This window comes from Octopus sinensis, linkage group LG14 (assembly GCF_006345805.1).
Source record: "Octopus sinensis linkage group LG14, ASM634580v1, whole genome shotgun sequence".
Classification (NCBI taxonomy): domain Eukaryota; kingdom Metazoa; phylum Mollusca; class Cephalopoda; order Octopoda; family Octopodidae; genus Octopus; species Octopus sinensis.
In genome coordinates, this window is record NC_043010.1 from 61506545 (window position 1) to 61520950 (window position 14406).

The 14406-nt window shown below is 37.8% G+C and overlaps 1 protein-coding gene across 1 annotated transcript in view; it reads right to left on the reverse strand.

The window, feature by feature from the left end:
• Positions 1 to 13401, reverse strand: part of LOC115218845 (ornithine aminotransferase, mitochondrial) — a 41195-nt gene extending 27794 nt beyond the window's left edge. The window contains exon 1 of the mRNA XM_029788792.2: positions 13250 to 13401. The gene's annotated coding sequence lies outside the window, so the exon portion shown is untranslated. The remainder of the gene's footprint in view (positions 1 to 13249) is intronic.
• Positions 13402 to 14406: the final 1005 nt, after the last annotated feature.

Consider the following 14406-nt stretch of genomic DNA (forward strand, 5'->3'; position numbering starts at 1 on the left):
ACAAAAGAAATTGGTAATAGTTTTCTAAACTACTATATTTAGACCAGCTTAATGCACTTTTGCTCCCTCTCTCTCTCTTAGATTCCTGACATCTGAACCTTGACTTCAAGGTCAAAGATATCAATACAGCATGTTTTGATAAACAGATAACAAAATCTTACTTCATCACGAAAGGGAAATTAATTGATCACTAATGAATTTTTCATTGGCAGCTCCTCCTCCTCATTGAGTGACTCACTTCTCTTGCCAAAACAAAAACAAACTTGAACCCGACACCTGTCAAAATATGGAACACTTACGTATCTACATATACATACATATATATACACATATAGGTACATATACCTATATATGTACATATACACACATATATATACACATACACACATATATATACACATACACACATATGTACATATATATATACACACACACATATGTACATATATATATACACACACACATATGTACATATATATATATATACACACACACATATGTACATATATATATACACACACACATATGTACATATATATATACACACACACATATGTACATATATATATACACACACACATATGTACATATATATATACACACACACACACATATGTACATATATATATATATATACACACATATGTACATATATATATATAAACACACACATATATGTACATATATATATATAAACACACACATATATGTACATATATATATACACACACATATATGTACATATATATCATCATCATCATTTAACGTCTGCTTTCCATGCTAGCATGGGTTGGACAATTTGACTGAGGACTGGCGAACTAGATGGCTGCACCATGCTCCAATCTGATCTGACAGAGTTTCTACAGCTCTTCCTAACGCCAACCACTTCGAGAGTGTAGTGGGTGCTTTTACATGTCACCGGCACCAGGGCCAGTCAGGTGGTACTGGCAACAGCCACGCTCAAATGGTGCTTTTTATGTGCCACCTGCACAGGAGCCAGTCCAGCGGCACTGACAACGACCTCGCTCGAATGTTTTTTTTCACGTGCCTCTTTAGCATTCCAACTAGGGTATCCATGCACCTACAGCAAGATACCTTTGTACCTTTAATTTCTCAACTGGTGCAAAGCCAGCCCCACTTCAATACTACCCTGCTCCCAACTGAGGGGGTTTTGCTTTTTCTATCTTGCAAGGTACTTGGCAATCCTGTTGGCAATGGTACCCTATAAGAAGTACTGGTGCTTGTGCCATGTGAAAACCACCAGGGCTGGTACCACATAAAAAGCACCCAGTACGTTTTGTGGGGTGGCTGGCTTTGAGAAGGGCACCCAGCCATTGAAACAATGCTAAAACAGACAATTGGAGATCGGTGCAGCTCTCCAGTCTTGCCAGTCCCTGTCAAACTGTCCAACCCATGCCAGCATGGAAAACAGATGTTAAATGATGAAGATATAAATTTATATCAAGAAATCAGAAACACTACATTTTAATTCAATAATTCAAACAAACAAAGCCATCAGGATCTGGATTTAAAAGCAAATTCAATTATCCCAATAATGAATGCTCCCATCGAAGGAAAATACTAATATTAAAAATGAAAAGAGACCATTGTAAACATTTAGAAGCTTTTGTAAATGATTCTGATATGGGTTAATTAGAATGAATTAATTAAAAGCATTTAATAGGTCAGTTATCTGTGCTTAATAAAATTAATATTGATGATAATAATTCATTAATATTACTGATATTGATAATGATGACAATTCAAGTGATTTGTAGACTGAAAAATATGATTAATAATCTCTGTATAAGTTACTCCAAAGTCTTTTCACCTGGATTTGGGTGTTTCCCTCTCAAAGTGCAAGTCAGTCTGAATATGTCCAGATATGAAACTAATTTACTTAAAGACCAAACAATACTGTTTTCAAAAGCCAAAATTAATAAAAGAACATGGAACTGAAGAAAGCCATCGAGAAAAGAGGCACAGCAGCTGAAATTAGTTCAAGATGGCTATGTTTGATAAGGGACTACAAACGGAACCCTTCCAAAGGTGGAGACTAGCTCAGTCCTCATGAGTGAGACCCTTATAACCCAGAGGTAGCTGATGATGCTATGGAAGGGTTTCCAGCATTGCAATGGGTTTAGAAGAGATTGCAATTGGAACCATTCTGTAGGTGAAGACTAGCTCAGTCTTCACAGCTCCACTCAGGTGAAGCATAGACTAAGGGGTGAGATCCTTATAAATCTGAGGTAGATGATGATGATAGGGAAGGGTTTCCAGCATTGCAATGGGTTTAGAAGAGATTGCAAAACCTCATGAGTAGCTCCTGCAGTTTCTGCCTGGGGACAAAGCATCTCCGATTTTTATTTCACCCAATGGTACATTGAAACCAACTGATGACAGTGAATGGACTACAACGATTGTTACTGAAGTGAATGAAAAAACAGAAAATGTGCATTAACAGATCAAAGCGAACAGAACAATCACAAAAATTGACTTTTCATAAATAAACCTTTTGGTCTTAACAAATGCTAATGAATGCCGAAAAGAACTTGTAGTGCAGCTGCCATTGTACGAATTGCTATCGATAAAAACATTATCTGGAACGAACAATATGTGGGCCAAATCTAATGTTATCATCATCATCACTGGGACGAAAGGTGAAGAACATTTGAATAATTTGGAAGCAATATCTAAAGAGTTTCAAGATTAGAGCTTAAATTATCAAAGAACAGAATATTCTTTTATTCCTTTTACTCTTTTATTTGTTTCAGTCATTTGACTGCAGCCATGCTGGAGCACCACCTTTAGTCGAGCAAATCAACCCCAGGACTTATTCTTTGTTAGCCTAGTACTTATTCTATCGGTCTCTTTTGACGAACTGCTAAGTTACGGGGACGTAAACACACCAGCATCAGTTGTCAAGTGATAGCGGGGGAACAAACACACAAACACATTTATATACGATGGGCTTCTTTCAGTTTCCGTCTACCAAATCCACTCACAAAGCTTTGGTTGGCCTGAGGCTATAATAGAAGACACTTGCCCAAGATGCCACGCAGTGGGACTGAACCCAGAACCATGTGGTTGGTAAGCAAGCTACTTACCACACAGCCACTCCAGCGCCTATACTGCCAACAACCATTTAAAAAAATGCTGATGAAAATACAATACAAGTAGAGGAAGTTATAAATTTTAACAGTACAGAAGTAATTTGGTCTTTGGCATAATGACTCTCCAAAGACAATTACAAAGAAAACTTTTGAGTAAACTAGATGAAGGTCATTATGACATAAGTGGGATGAAATGTAATGTAGATATTGTTACTGGCTGAAAATGTTAATCTGATAGAGATAGATACAGTAGTAAAATTATGTCTGGCATGTCAATTAGATGCTAATGAAGCTGATAAAAAAATGTACTGAATGATCAAAAATATCTGGACCATGATAATGAATATATATACTGATTAAAGCGGACCTTTTTAACATAAAATGAGGTTTACACACACACACACACACACACACACAAATTCCTGGTGACAGGACGGGCATCAGGCCATACGAAATCTGTTTCAACAAATTGTCCGACACATGCCAGCATGGAAAAGTGGATGTTAAAGTGATGATGGTCATGGTGACACAGACACGTAAACACCCCACACCACATGCATAGGTGTATACACACACACACACACGCATCATGCACAACAGAGAGCTTTGCAGACTACCCTCAGTTGTATGGCAGCCCTGCTCTTTATTGGCGAGGTTTCTGTTGGTTGCAGTGAGTTTTGTGTAGATTTCAAGATAGAATTCTTCACATCTTTACAGATTTCAAAACCCAACCACACCAGTTTTTTATATTGACTGACCAGAACAAGGGGTCATCATAGAATTCCTTCTGTTATTTGTAGTTACAACACTGCATGTCTCCCATTTCCCTCTTCGCAACAACAAACCTGTCATTAGCAAAAATCTAGCAAAAATGTCACCTAAAATGTACAGCAAAATGGTTTGTCAAGCAGAATTTGAAACTATGGTAAAGATGGGGGTGGGAAGTTCAGTTTGGTGCAACAGTGAGCAGAAATTACATCATAGTTGTTATGTATTGCAAAATTCTTCAGACTCTGCAAATTTTGGTCTGGAAGAGAGAATTACTTTGATGATGTGACAAATATTTGGGTAGGGTTTTTTTTGCCAGCTTGAAGAAATGAAAAAAGAAAAATCCTAACTGAGAGTGAGAGAAATATATTGGTGACATATTGGAATAGATATTTTAGATATAAAATTTATATTGTAATAGATGGACAGATATATTGTTGAAATATTGAAATGTATATTCTTTCAAGTTGTTCTGTAGACATTTTGTTGTAGGAGGACAAAACAGTGGACGGAAGATTTTACAATATTCTACATTCTCTGGATTGAGGGAACGGAAGAAATAATTTTATCATATTTTATTCCATTTATCTTTTACTTGCTTCAGTCATTTGACTGCAGCCATGCTGGAGCATCGTCTTCAGAATTTTAGTTAAATGAATTGACCTCAGTACTCTTCATTTTAAAGGCTGGTACTTATTCTATCAATCTCTTTTGCCAAACCACTAAGTTACAGGGATGTAAACACACCAACACTGGTTGTTAAGTAGTATTGTGGGGACAAACACAGACACAAACACACATCATCATCATCATCAGTTGATGTCTGTTGTCCATGCTGGCATGGGTTGGATGGTTTGACCAGGGCTGGCAAGCTGGAAGGCTGCACCAAACTCCAGTCTAATTCAGAATGGTTTCTACAGCTGGATGCCCTTCCTAATGCCAACCACTCCGAGAGTGTGATGACTGTTTTAACATGCCACTGGCACAGGTGCCATTTGCATGACACCAGTATGTGCCGCAACTGCAATCTTACTTGGCTTGATGGGTTTTCTTAAGCATGACATAAAGCCAAAGGTCTCGGTCATTGCTTCCATAAGGCCCAACATTCAAACGGCGCTTTTTACATGCCACTGGCACAGATGCCAGTGGCATGATACCAACAGGTTTCTTTCGGTTTTCATCTGTCACATCAATTCACAAGGCTTTGGCCAGCTCAAGGATATAATACAAGGAACCTGCCTAAGGTGGCAAACAGTGAGACTGAACCCAGATCCATGTGGTGAGGAAACAAACTTCTTACCACAGAGCCACTCCTGCGCCTATATATCAATTATGTGAAATACAATTTAAATTAGATATAAATTATACAATTAATTGGTTATTATATGCCATACCATATCTCACATCGTAGCACAGAGTTTTGGAAGAGCAAATGTGATAATGAGAAGGTGGGAGAGAGGAAGCCTAATCTCAGGACGTTGAACTTTAAGGAGGAAAATAAGGAAAAGATTGCAACATGTGGTGATATGCTGTAATGAAGAAGACACACCACCACCAGGAGCAATCCAGGCTTTATAAAAATAAACCAGAGTAAAATGATGAGGTTCACTGTGTACATATGACATTACAGTGTAGCCATGTACGAAATAATATATATATATATATATATATATATATATATACACACATATATATATACACACATATATATACATATATACACACATATATATACATATATACACACATATATATACACACATATATATACATATATACACACATATATATACACACATATATATACATATATACACACATATATATGCATATATACACACATATATATATACATATATACACATACAGGACATGGCATATCTATATGCATGACATGCACTGAACACGTGCACATACATGCTATATATATATATATATATATATATATATATGTACACGTGTGTATGTGTATATATATGATATGTATGTAGTGCAGCTATTGATTCTAGCAGACAGAGACATCAACTATAATTTGTTTAACTGACCTTTCATTCCCCACCCAGCCACAATCCACCTCACCCCCATCACTTAACAATTTTAACCAAATTATAGACCATTTACGTAATTTTAACATCTCATCTTATTGCCAAATATTTGGGAAAAACTTTCTAATCTTTCTCTTCCTCTCTCTCTCCCTTTCCTTGTCTCTCTATCTCCATCTTTTTTTTCTTCCTTTCTCAGCCTCCATAACTTTTTTGCCTGTTAATGTTTTTTCCCTCCATTTTCAATTCTCACTGCTAGTGTGTATGCGTGTGTCTTTCTCTGCATGTGTATGTGTGCACACACACACACACACACGGATGCATCTCTCTCTGTCTCACTGCATGTGTTTGTGTATCCTCTGTTGCTTCTCTATGTTGGTCTCTCCCCCTCTGTCTGCCTATCTGTTTCCTCTTTCCCCTTCTTTGTATGTCTTCTGTGTCTGTCTATATTTCGCTTTCACCCTTTCCTCACCTCATACACTGCATTATTGACTAAACAGATGTCAATATTACAACATTCTAAGACTGTCTGTAGAACACAAAGGCATCACAATATGGTCTGTTAGTTCTTTCATGGTCATAGTTTATATGATCGTGACATAACATTCTATGTGTGTCATATATATATATATATATATAATATATATATATATCTAATCTCTCTCTATATAAACGGCAGTTTGTCTGTGTGTGTTTCTGTGTGTCTGTTTGCTTGTACCCTCACCCTGACCACGGCTTTCAACCGATTCTGATGAAACTTGACACACACATAGCCCAATGTCATAATTCAAAACTAACGCAGCGAAAATTTTGAAAAGTTCCCCCAGTTCTGAAAAAAATCGATAAATTCGACATGGGGTCAAGAATCAGAAACACAAACCACAGACTGTCTAGGGGATGCAACTCGACCTTTTTAACTAAAAAAAATATTTACCATCATTTTTTTTCCATTTTTTGGCTATAACTCTCTAAAAATGCGTTATAGTTATTTCCCTTACAAACCCGAGCAACGCCGGGCGATACTGGTAGTATAGGATAAAATTTTTCTAAAAAAATTCTATCAATGGCCAGCATATTAAAAAATACCTTTAAAGGTTAAATTTATAAACAACTTATAAACAAGAGCAAAAGGAAAAAAATTATATATATATATATATGAAGAGAGAGAGAGAACTGGACAGACAGAGAGAACAGAAGTGGGTTGGTAGCCAAGGACTATGTGTCCTGCCACCACCAACAAAACACTGCAGCTATAACTAAAATCCAATAAAGACATACTTAATGATGGTAAATATAATAAGGTGGACTAAAAGCAATTTTTAATTGATTGAAATTATTTTCAAATGACATTAATTTAAACTCTCTGATCAGGAAATACATTCTAAGGTACATTTGCTTCTCAACCAAATGGTTTCAGGTTCAGTCTTAGTGCATGACCCCTTGAGCAAGGGTCTTTGATCCCTGGTTGATCGATATTTTGTGAGCATTGACAGAAAGATGTATGAAACCCATTACAGGTATCGTCACCACCCCCATCATTTAGCATTCACTTTCTGGTGCCGGTGACACGTAAAAAGCACCATTTGAGCATGGTCGGTTCCAGTGCCACCTGACTGGCTCCCGTGTTGGTGACACATAAAAAGCACCCATTACACTCTCAGAGTGGTTGACATTAGGAAGGGCATCCAGCTGTAGAAACCTTGCCAGAACAGATTAGAGCCTGGTGCAGCCTCCTGGATTGCCAGTCCTCAGTCAAACCATCCAACCCATGCCAGCATGGAAAGTGGACGCTAAATGATGACGATGAGGATGATGATGTGTGGGTATGACAGGTTGCTGCAGCTGGAGTGGGGGATTCTTCTAACCTAGAAGGGTCAGTGGACTGCATCTCACTTTTGAGTTTCATTTTTGGCTTTGCTCTTCCTAACACCAAATATATGCACTTTGTATCGACTTGGCTTTCGAGTGATACCATCCTGAAGGTTAGGTGAGCAGACCAACATTCCACCTCCCCCTCCCCCGCACGTTTGGAAGGCTTGTCCGTCACAAGTTGACCCATTTACAGCTGGGTGGACTGGAGCAACATGAAATGAAGGGTTTTGCTCAAGAACACAATGTGCCACTCAGTCTGGGAATCAAATCCATGAACTGGCGATCGTGAGGACAAAACCCTAACCGCTAGGCCACACGTCTTCACCTATATCTGTTATGTGCAAAAGAAGTAGCATCAGATTAAAACAGCCATCTGTGTATCATGCTTAATGTAGATACACCCTGAAAATCCAAATAAACTGTGGTATTTGTCTGAAGAAAGTAATCTCTTTCAGATGTGTTAAATAACACAAATACATCAACAACAAATAAAAATTCCCCGGCAGTAGTGAGTGACATATTTCAAATAAGTTTGACTTGATTGCATGCGGATTAGAATCTCGTGGGTGAGTAGGATATGTCAGTCTCTTCAGAGGTCAGGAGTATTTGAGTTAAAGTGTTTTATACACACACAAACACTGTAAAGTGGTTAGCCTTAGAAAGAGCATCCTGCTGTAGAAACCCTGCCAAAACAAGGATTGGTACAGTCTTCTGACTTGCTGGTTCCTGTGGAACTGTCCAATCCATACCGGTATGGAAAACATATTAAATAATGATAATGTGATAGGATACAATATGCATATATTGTAAAGTGGTTTGTGTTAGGAAGGGCATCCAGTTGTAGAAAACACACTAAAACAGCCTCTCAGCTGGTCAGCTTTTGTCAAACCGTCCAACTCATGCCAGCATGGGAAAAGAACGTGAGATGATGATGATGATGATGCCATAAATATTGAGCAATGAGAATTAGTGGTCAACACTGCATTGGTAGATAAAAATTCTTTATTAGTGTATTAAGGCTACATACACACGTTTGTATGCATGTCTGGGATGTAAAACATTCTTTACCACATTAAACTCACATCTATGCACAGATAGGGTCTTCATACATGTGCATAGGCTGACATCTCCTTCAAGCATGTTTGTGGTTTAATAGTTGTAGGACATTGGTCAACGATAGCAGAAAATATTTAGGGGTAGGTGGCCTTACTGGTCCTTTTGTGTAATCCTGAAATCCACCAACACCACCAGACTTCAAGCAGAGAAATCTCTTAGAGTTTTGGAAGTCTCAGCAGCAGTTTAGAGAAGTGTCATACACCAGTAAAATAGTTAGGTACTTTGATAAAATAACTAGACAGAGCAATGGAAGAGGAATGTACCTAAAAAAAAATAAATCTCTTATCTCTTATATATATAAAGCTGAAGTTGTCTGAAGGTTTGGTAGCCTTCAACTAACACTATCTCCTCCAAGACCCTGCGACGCAAGTTGACCAAAATTGAAAGTATGATAGAAGAAGGCTTGCTCTTCATTCTGCAGAAGATAAAATTCAAATCGGACCATGTTAACACCAAAAATTATTTACATAAAAAAGGTGCTTTTTTTCTATGAAAATTCCTATTTTTTACGATTTTTTTTACTGCTGTGTTGCCATTTTTCGGTGTATTTCAACTAGAAAAATGTTCACTTAAAGAGAATAACAAGCTACATAATGCAAATTTTTTACTTTTCAAAGATTCCAATTCTAAAGGGTCGAAACAAACCCGAGCAACGCCAGGTGATACTGCTAGTATAACAATAAAGTGATTCGGTACTTCAATAAAAATTATCAATCTTACTGCAAAACCATGGATATAATGTACCAACTAAGGTACCCCATTGTGGCCACTAAACATGCTATAAATAGCAGCTAAACACTCCTCTTAAAAAAATAAAAAGAACTATGGGTATTGGATAATAGAGCTGTAGATATTCAATACCTCAACTAGAAGGGGAGGTCATTGTTGGAATGTCATTAGAAATATCAATCACAGCAGTCCTGGACTAGAAACAAATGAAAAATACAACAGGATAGAAAGAGAGGGTGAAAACAAATACACACGCGCGCGCCAATATGGATAAGTATATCTTGTAATGTGTATGTGGATAGGGAATTTGCAGAGACATTAGGGAGTTGTATAGGATATTGTATAGGAGGATATGTTGCTGTATTCGTGGCAGTTCACTTTAAACGCTGACACATTCAAGCAAGCATTTCAACATCGATAAACAAAGTACAGTAAAGTACTGGATTCATTTTCTCTCTCTCTCTCTCTGGGGGAGGGGGTTGCAGGCGACGTTTTTATGGGGCTGTATTTTGAGGGCCAGCTGTATAGGCTAGGTGGAAGGGGATGCTGGAGCGAACTCAAGAGCAGCCCCGAGCAACACACATTCCAAGCTACGGCACTGTGTCCGTCTATGAGCAGAGTGGTGAGGTACCCCACTCGTTTTTTCACCCCCATTTCTCCAGACATCGTGGAAAGGAGTCCAACGTAGGGTTGGCATAGCAACAGCTCCTAGAAATTCTTTTTTGTTTGTTAGAATAACGTGCCGCAACATGGAACGGAAATAAGTAATTATGATAAGGATCTCCATTCATTATTTGCTTATTTAAACAGATCACTTAACACACACAAACACACATACATACACACAACCCAAATCATACAAGTGCCTACGTATGTGGGTGTAAACTACGCAACGGATATGTGTAAATTACGATGATGATGATGCATACATACACACATATACAGAGACAGATATAGACAGGCACATAAATATGTGTATATCTGTCTGTATGAGTGTGTGTATATGTGTATGCATGTGTGTATTTATATACACACACAGAAAGTACTCTCCAGTGCAAGTTTACTAACTCGTCTGACGCAATAGTTAATATTTACAACTGCATAATCTGAGAGTATCATGTTGCAACCCCGTCCCTGGAATTAGCAGTATAACACAAGGTCATACATGTTGCATTTCGAAGAGTGATAGATATTTATCAACCCTTTGAGACAGAATTAGGGAGCCGTTACGCATTTTTTACTTGTCAAGATCCCTTACAAGATAATCCAACTTTCGGTGTTGCTTGTTTAGTACCATACAAAGCCGAATGGGACAAAAATGTATATACTACACGTGTCAAACGTTACCATCTCGAGAGGTTATTTTCCAAGTGTACCTAGGACTACATTATCCAATGTGGTGTAACGATGGAGATTTGGCTGGTAGTTTTTTCTAGCCGTTCAAACGATCTCTCTACAGTGTCCTATCGTTGGCTCGGATTTGGTTGTTATTTCTAGCGAGTTCAACAACCCTGTAGAAACTCCCTGTAAATTTCGTATACATCCGTGGATGTGTATATGTGCTTTCGTAAACATATACATATATATATATATATATATATACATGCACGCGCGTCTGTATAGGTATCTACACAGCTTTGTGTGTGTGTGTGTGTGTGTGTGTGTGTGTGCGCGCGCGCGCGGATGTACACACACGCACACACACACACATACCCACCCCATCTATGTCTATGTACACTGATGCACGTGTTATTGCACCCGACAAAGGTATGAGAATGTTTATTAGCTAAAGGTTATTTGTTGTTTAGACCCAGGTTCAGACATAATGCAGGAGAGCAACGATCAAAAGCTTGTGGCCACCATACCCTTTATTCATTCAGCAGCCTATAAAGGGCACCATTATCCACGGTACCCTTCCTTATGAGGTTGTGATCCCTAATCATTTGGGGCGGGGTGGGGGGGTGGCACTTCATATCCAAATTAAAAAATTGCTCGGTGCTTCGTATGGACATTATCAAATATTTATGAAAAATATGTAGTTTACCTCGTTTAATTAAACATAATTAAAACAACTTAAAAGAAGCTTAAAGTAATTAGTATGGATTTGTTTTTAGGGACTAATTAAATTCTGTACTTTTGAACTCCTTGGTGCAGCAGCAGCAGAAAAGTGCGATAGGGTGGGGTCACAGGATGAATGACCGACCGAGCAGAGGCTGACCCGACCAACTAGTACATGGAGTGAATGCAGGGCTTCTAGGATTATTAAAGAAATAAAAGATAATGACGAGGCAGTGAGGGGAAACGGCTAATGGGATTGGTGGGTGAACTGTTAGAAATAAGTCAAATGTCCCTCCTTAATAGTCTGCCGTCTTTATAAGTGAAGGGCACACTGGTTTACGTTTGGACATATGTGTATGCATGTATAAAGTGTAATTATATTTGAGGGTGTGTGGGTATAGATACAAAGAGGGGTGTGTAGTATATACATTTGCGGTGTGAGTGTGTGTCCCTGTATATATATATACATCGTTGCTTAACAGGCCATGGCAACACTTCATTCGGATTATATTGAACATTAAATACAGTTTCATTAGGAAAATTACTGCACTTTTATGTGTGTGTGTGTGATGGGGAAGGGACACAGGCACTCCCGCTTTTGTTCAGAATGCAATGATCAGAGAGTCGTTGTTCTGGTCGGAATTTTATGACGAAATCCACCGGTGTTTCTATTATACGCATAATATATATATGTATGAGTGTGTGTGGGTGGGTGTTTATACATATGTATGTGTCTATGTATGTCTCTCTCATATATGTGTATATATACACACACATATACATACATACACACATACATATACACACATATACTCAAACATATATATATACACTCATACATATACATACACATATATACACACAAACATATATATACACAATACATGTATACATACATAAATACATATATGTATACATACATAAAAACATGTATACATACATACATATATTTATGTATACATATATGTATTCATACACACACGTACATTGTATATATATATATACAAACACAACACACACACACATGTAAACAGTACAATAAGCGCTTGTTCAGAAGCAGACATGTAGACATATATAGTAAATGCAACAGACGAACACACATATAGACAGAGACACAAACATGTAAGCCCAGACGCAGTGCGCACCCATAATGTTGGGGATTATTATGAGCGTCAGTCTGTGTTTATTGCTTCGTGTGGACATTAAACCTTACTTATTTCGCATTTCCACTACTCACCCACCTCGAACATAAATGCAGACACACACACGTGTGTGTGTGTGTATATATATATATAGAGAGAGAGACAGATAGGTAGACAGAAAGAAAAGAGAGAAAGAGTAGAGGGGGGGAAGAGTTGGTGCGAAAAGGGTCACCGTGAAACTTGGAGCAGAAAAGGAGGGAAAAGTGAGTTTCGATAAATGAATGAATACATACATATGTATATATATAAACATGTTATTTATAAATTACATCTATATGCATATACATGCTATACGAATGCTACATGTCACTAGGAGAGTGTATCGGGTGTCAAACATAAACGGATTTACCTGGTTTCTTTTTCGTGGTAGAAATGAAAGAGACGTGTTGACAAGTGGGCTGCAGGACTTCAACTAACGCCGATCTACACTTCACTCTTTTATATTGGCTTACACCCAACCTGTACTCGCTCACTTTCTCATTGATTGTCTCGTTACGTTTTCGCTGCGTACGAACACACACACACACACACTTGCACACATACACATATACATACACACACGCTCATGTACGTACACTAACCTACATACACAGAAACAAACATACATACACACACATTCACACATACACACATACACATGTACAGTTTTGTTGTTCAATCTGAAACAAATGCCGGAGTCACTCGGGTGCCTACAGTTTTGTGTGTAGGATGTATTTGCTAATTATTTCTTGCATATAGCTTGAGTGACACTGTACTGTGTGTCTGTGTGACACCTACACATACATACATATATACATACATACATACGTACGTACATACATACGTACGTACGTACATACGTACGTACGTACATACATACATACACACATACACATACATACATACATACATACTACATACATACATACATACATACATACATACATACATACATACGTACGTACGTACGTACATACATACATGCATACATCTTCATCATCCCCATTTAATGTCCGTTTCCTTTGCAGACATCGTCGGATGGTTTGGTGCCGGCACGGATGCTATTTTACGTGGTGCCATCATAGGTACATTTTACGTGACGCCAGCACAGGTGCTTTCTATGTGACTTTGGCACAGGTGCTTTTTACATGCCTCCGGTTCTTGCAGATACATACACACACACATACATACATACATACATACATACATACATACATACATACATACATACATACATACATACATACATACATATACATGTATATATACATATATATATATATATATATATACTCATACATATATATCGTCAGTAATGCATAAATCCGAAAAAGAAGCACAGTCTATCTATCTATCTATCTATCTATCTATCTATCTATCTATCTATCTATCTATCTATCTATCTATCTATCTATCTTTCCATCTGTGTGTGTGTGTGAATGCGAGTTTGTAATCATGTATTCGTGTGTTCGTTTCACTCATTTGGCTACGGCCATGAGCATCGCCTTAAAGGGTTTTTTTAGTCGT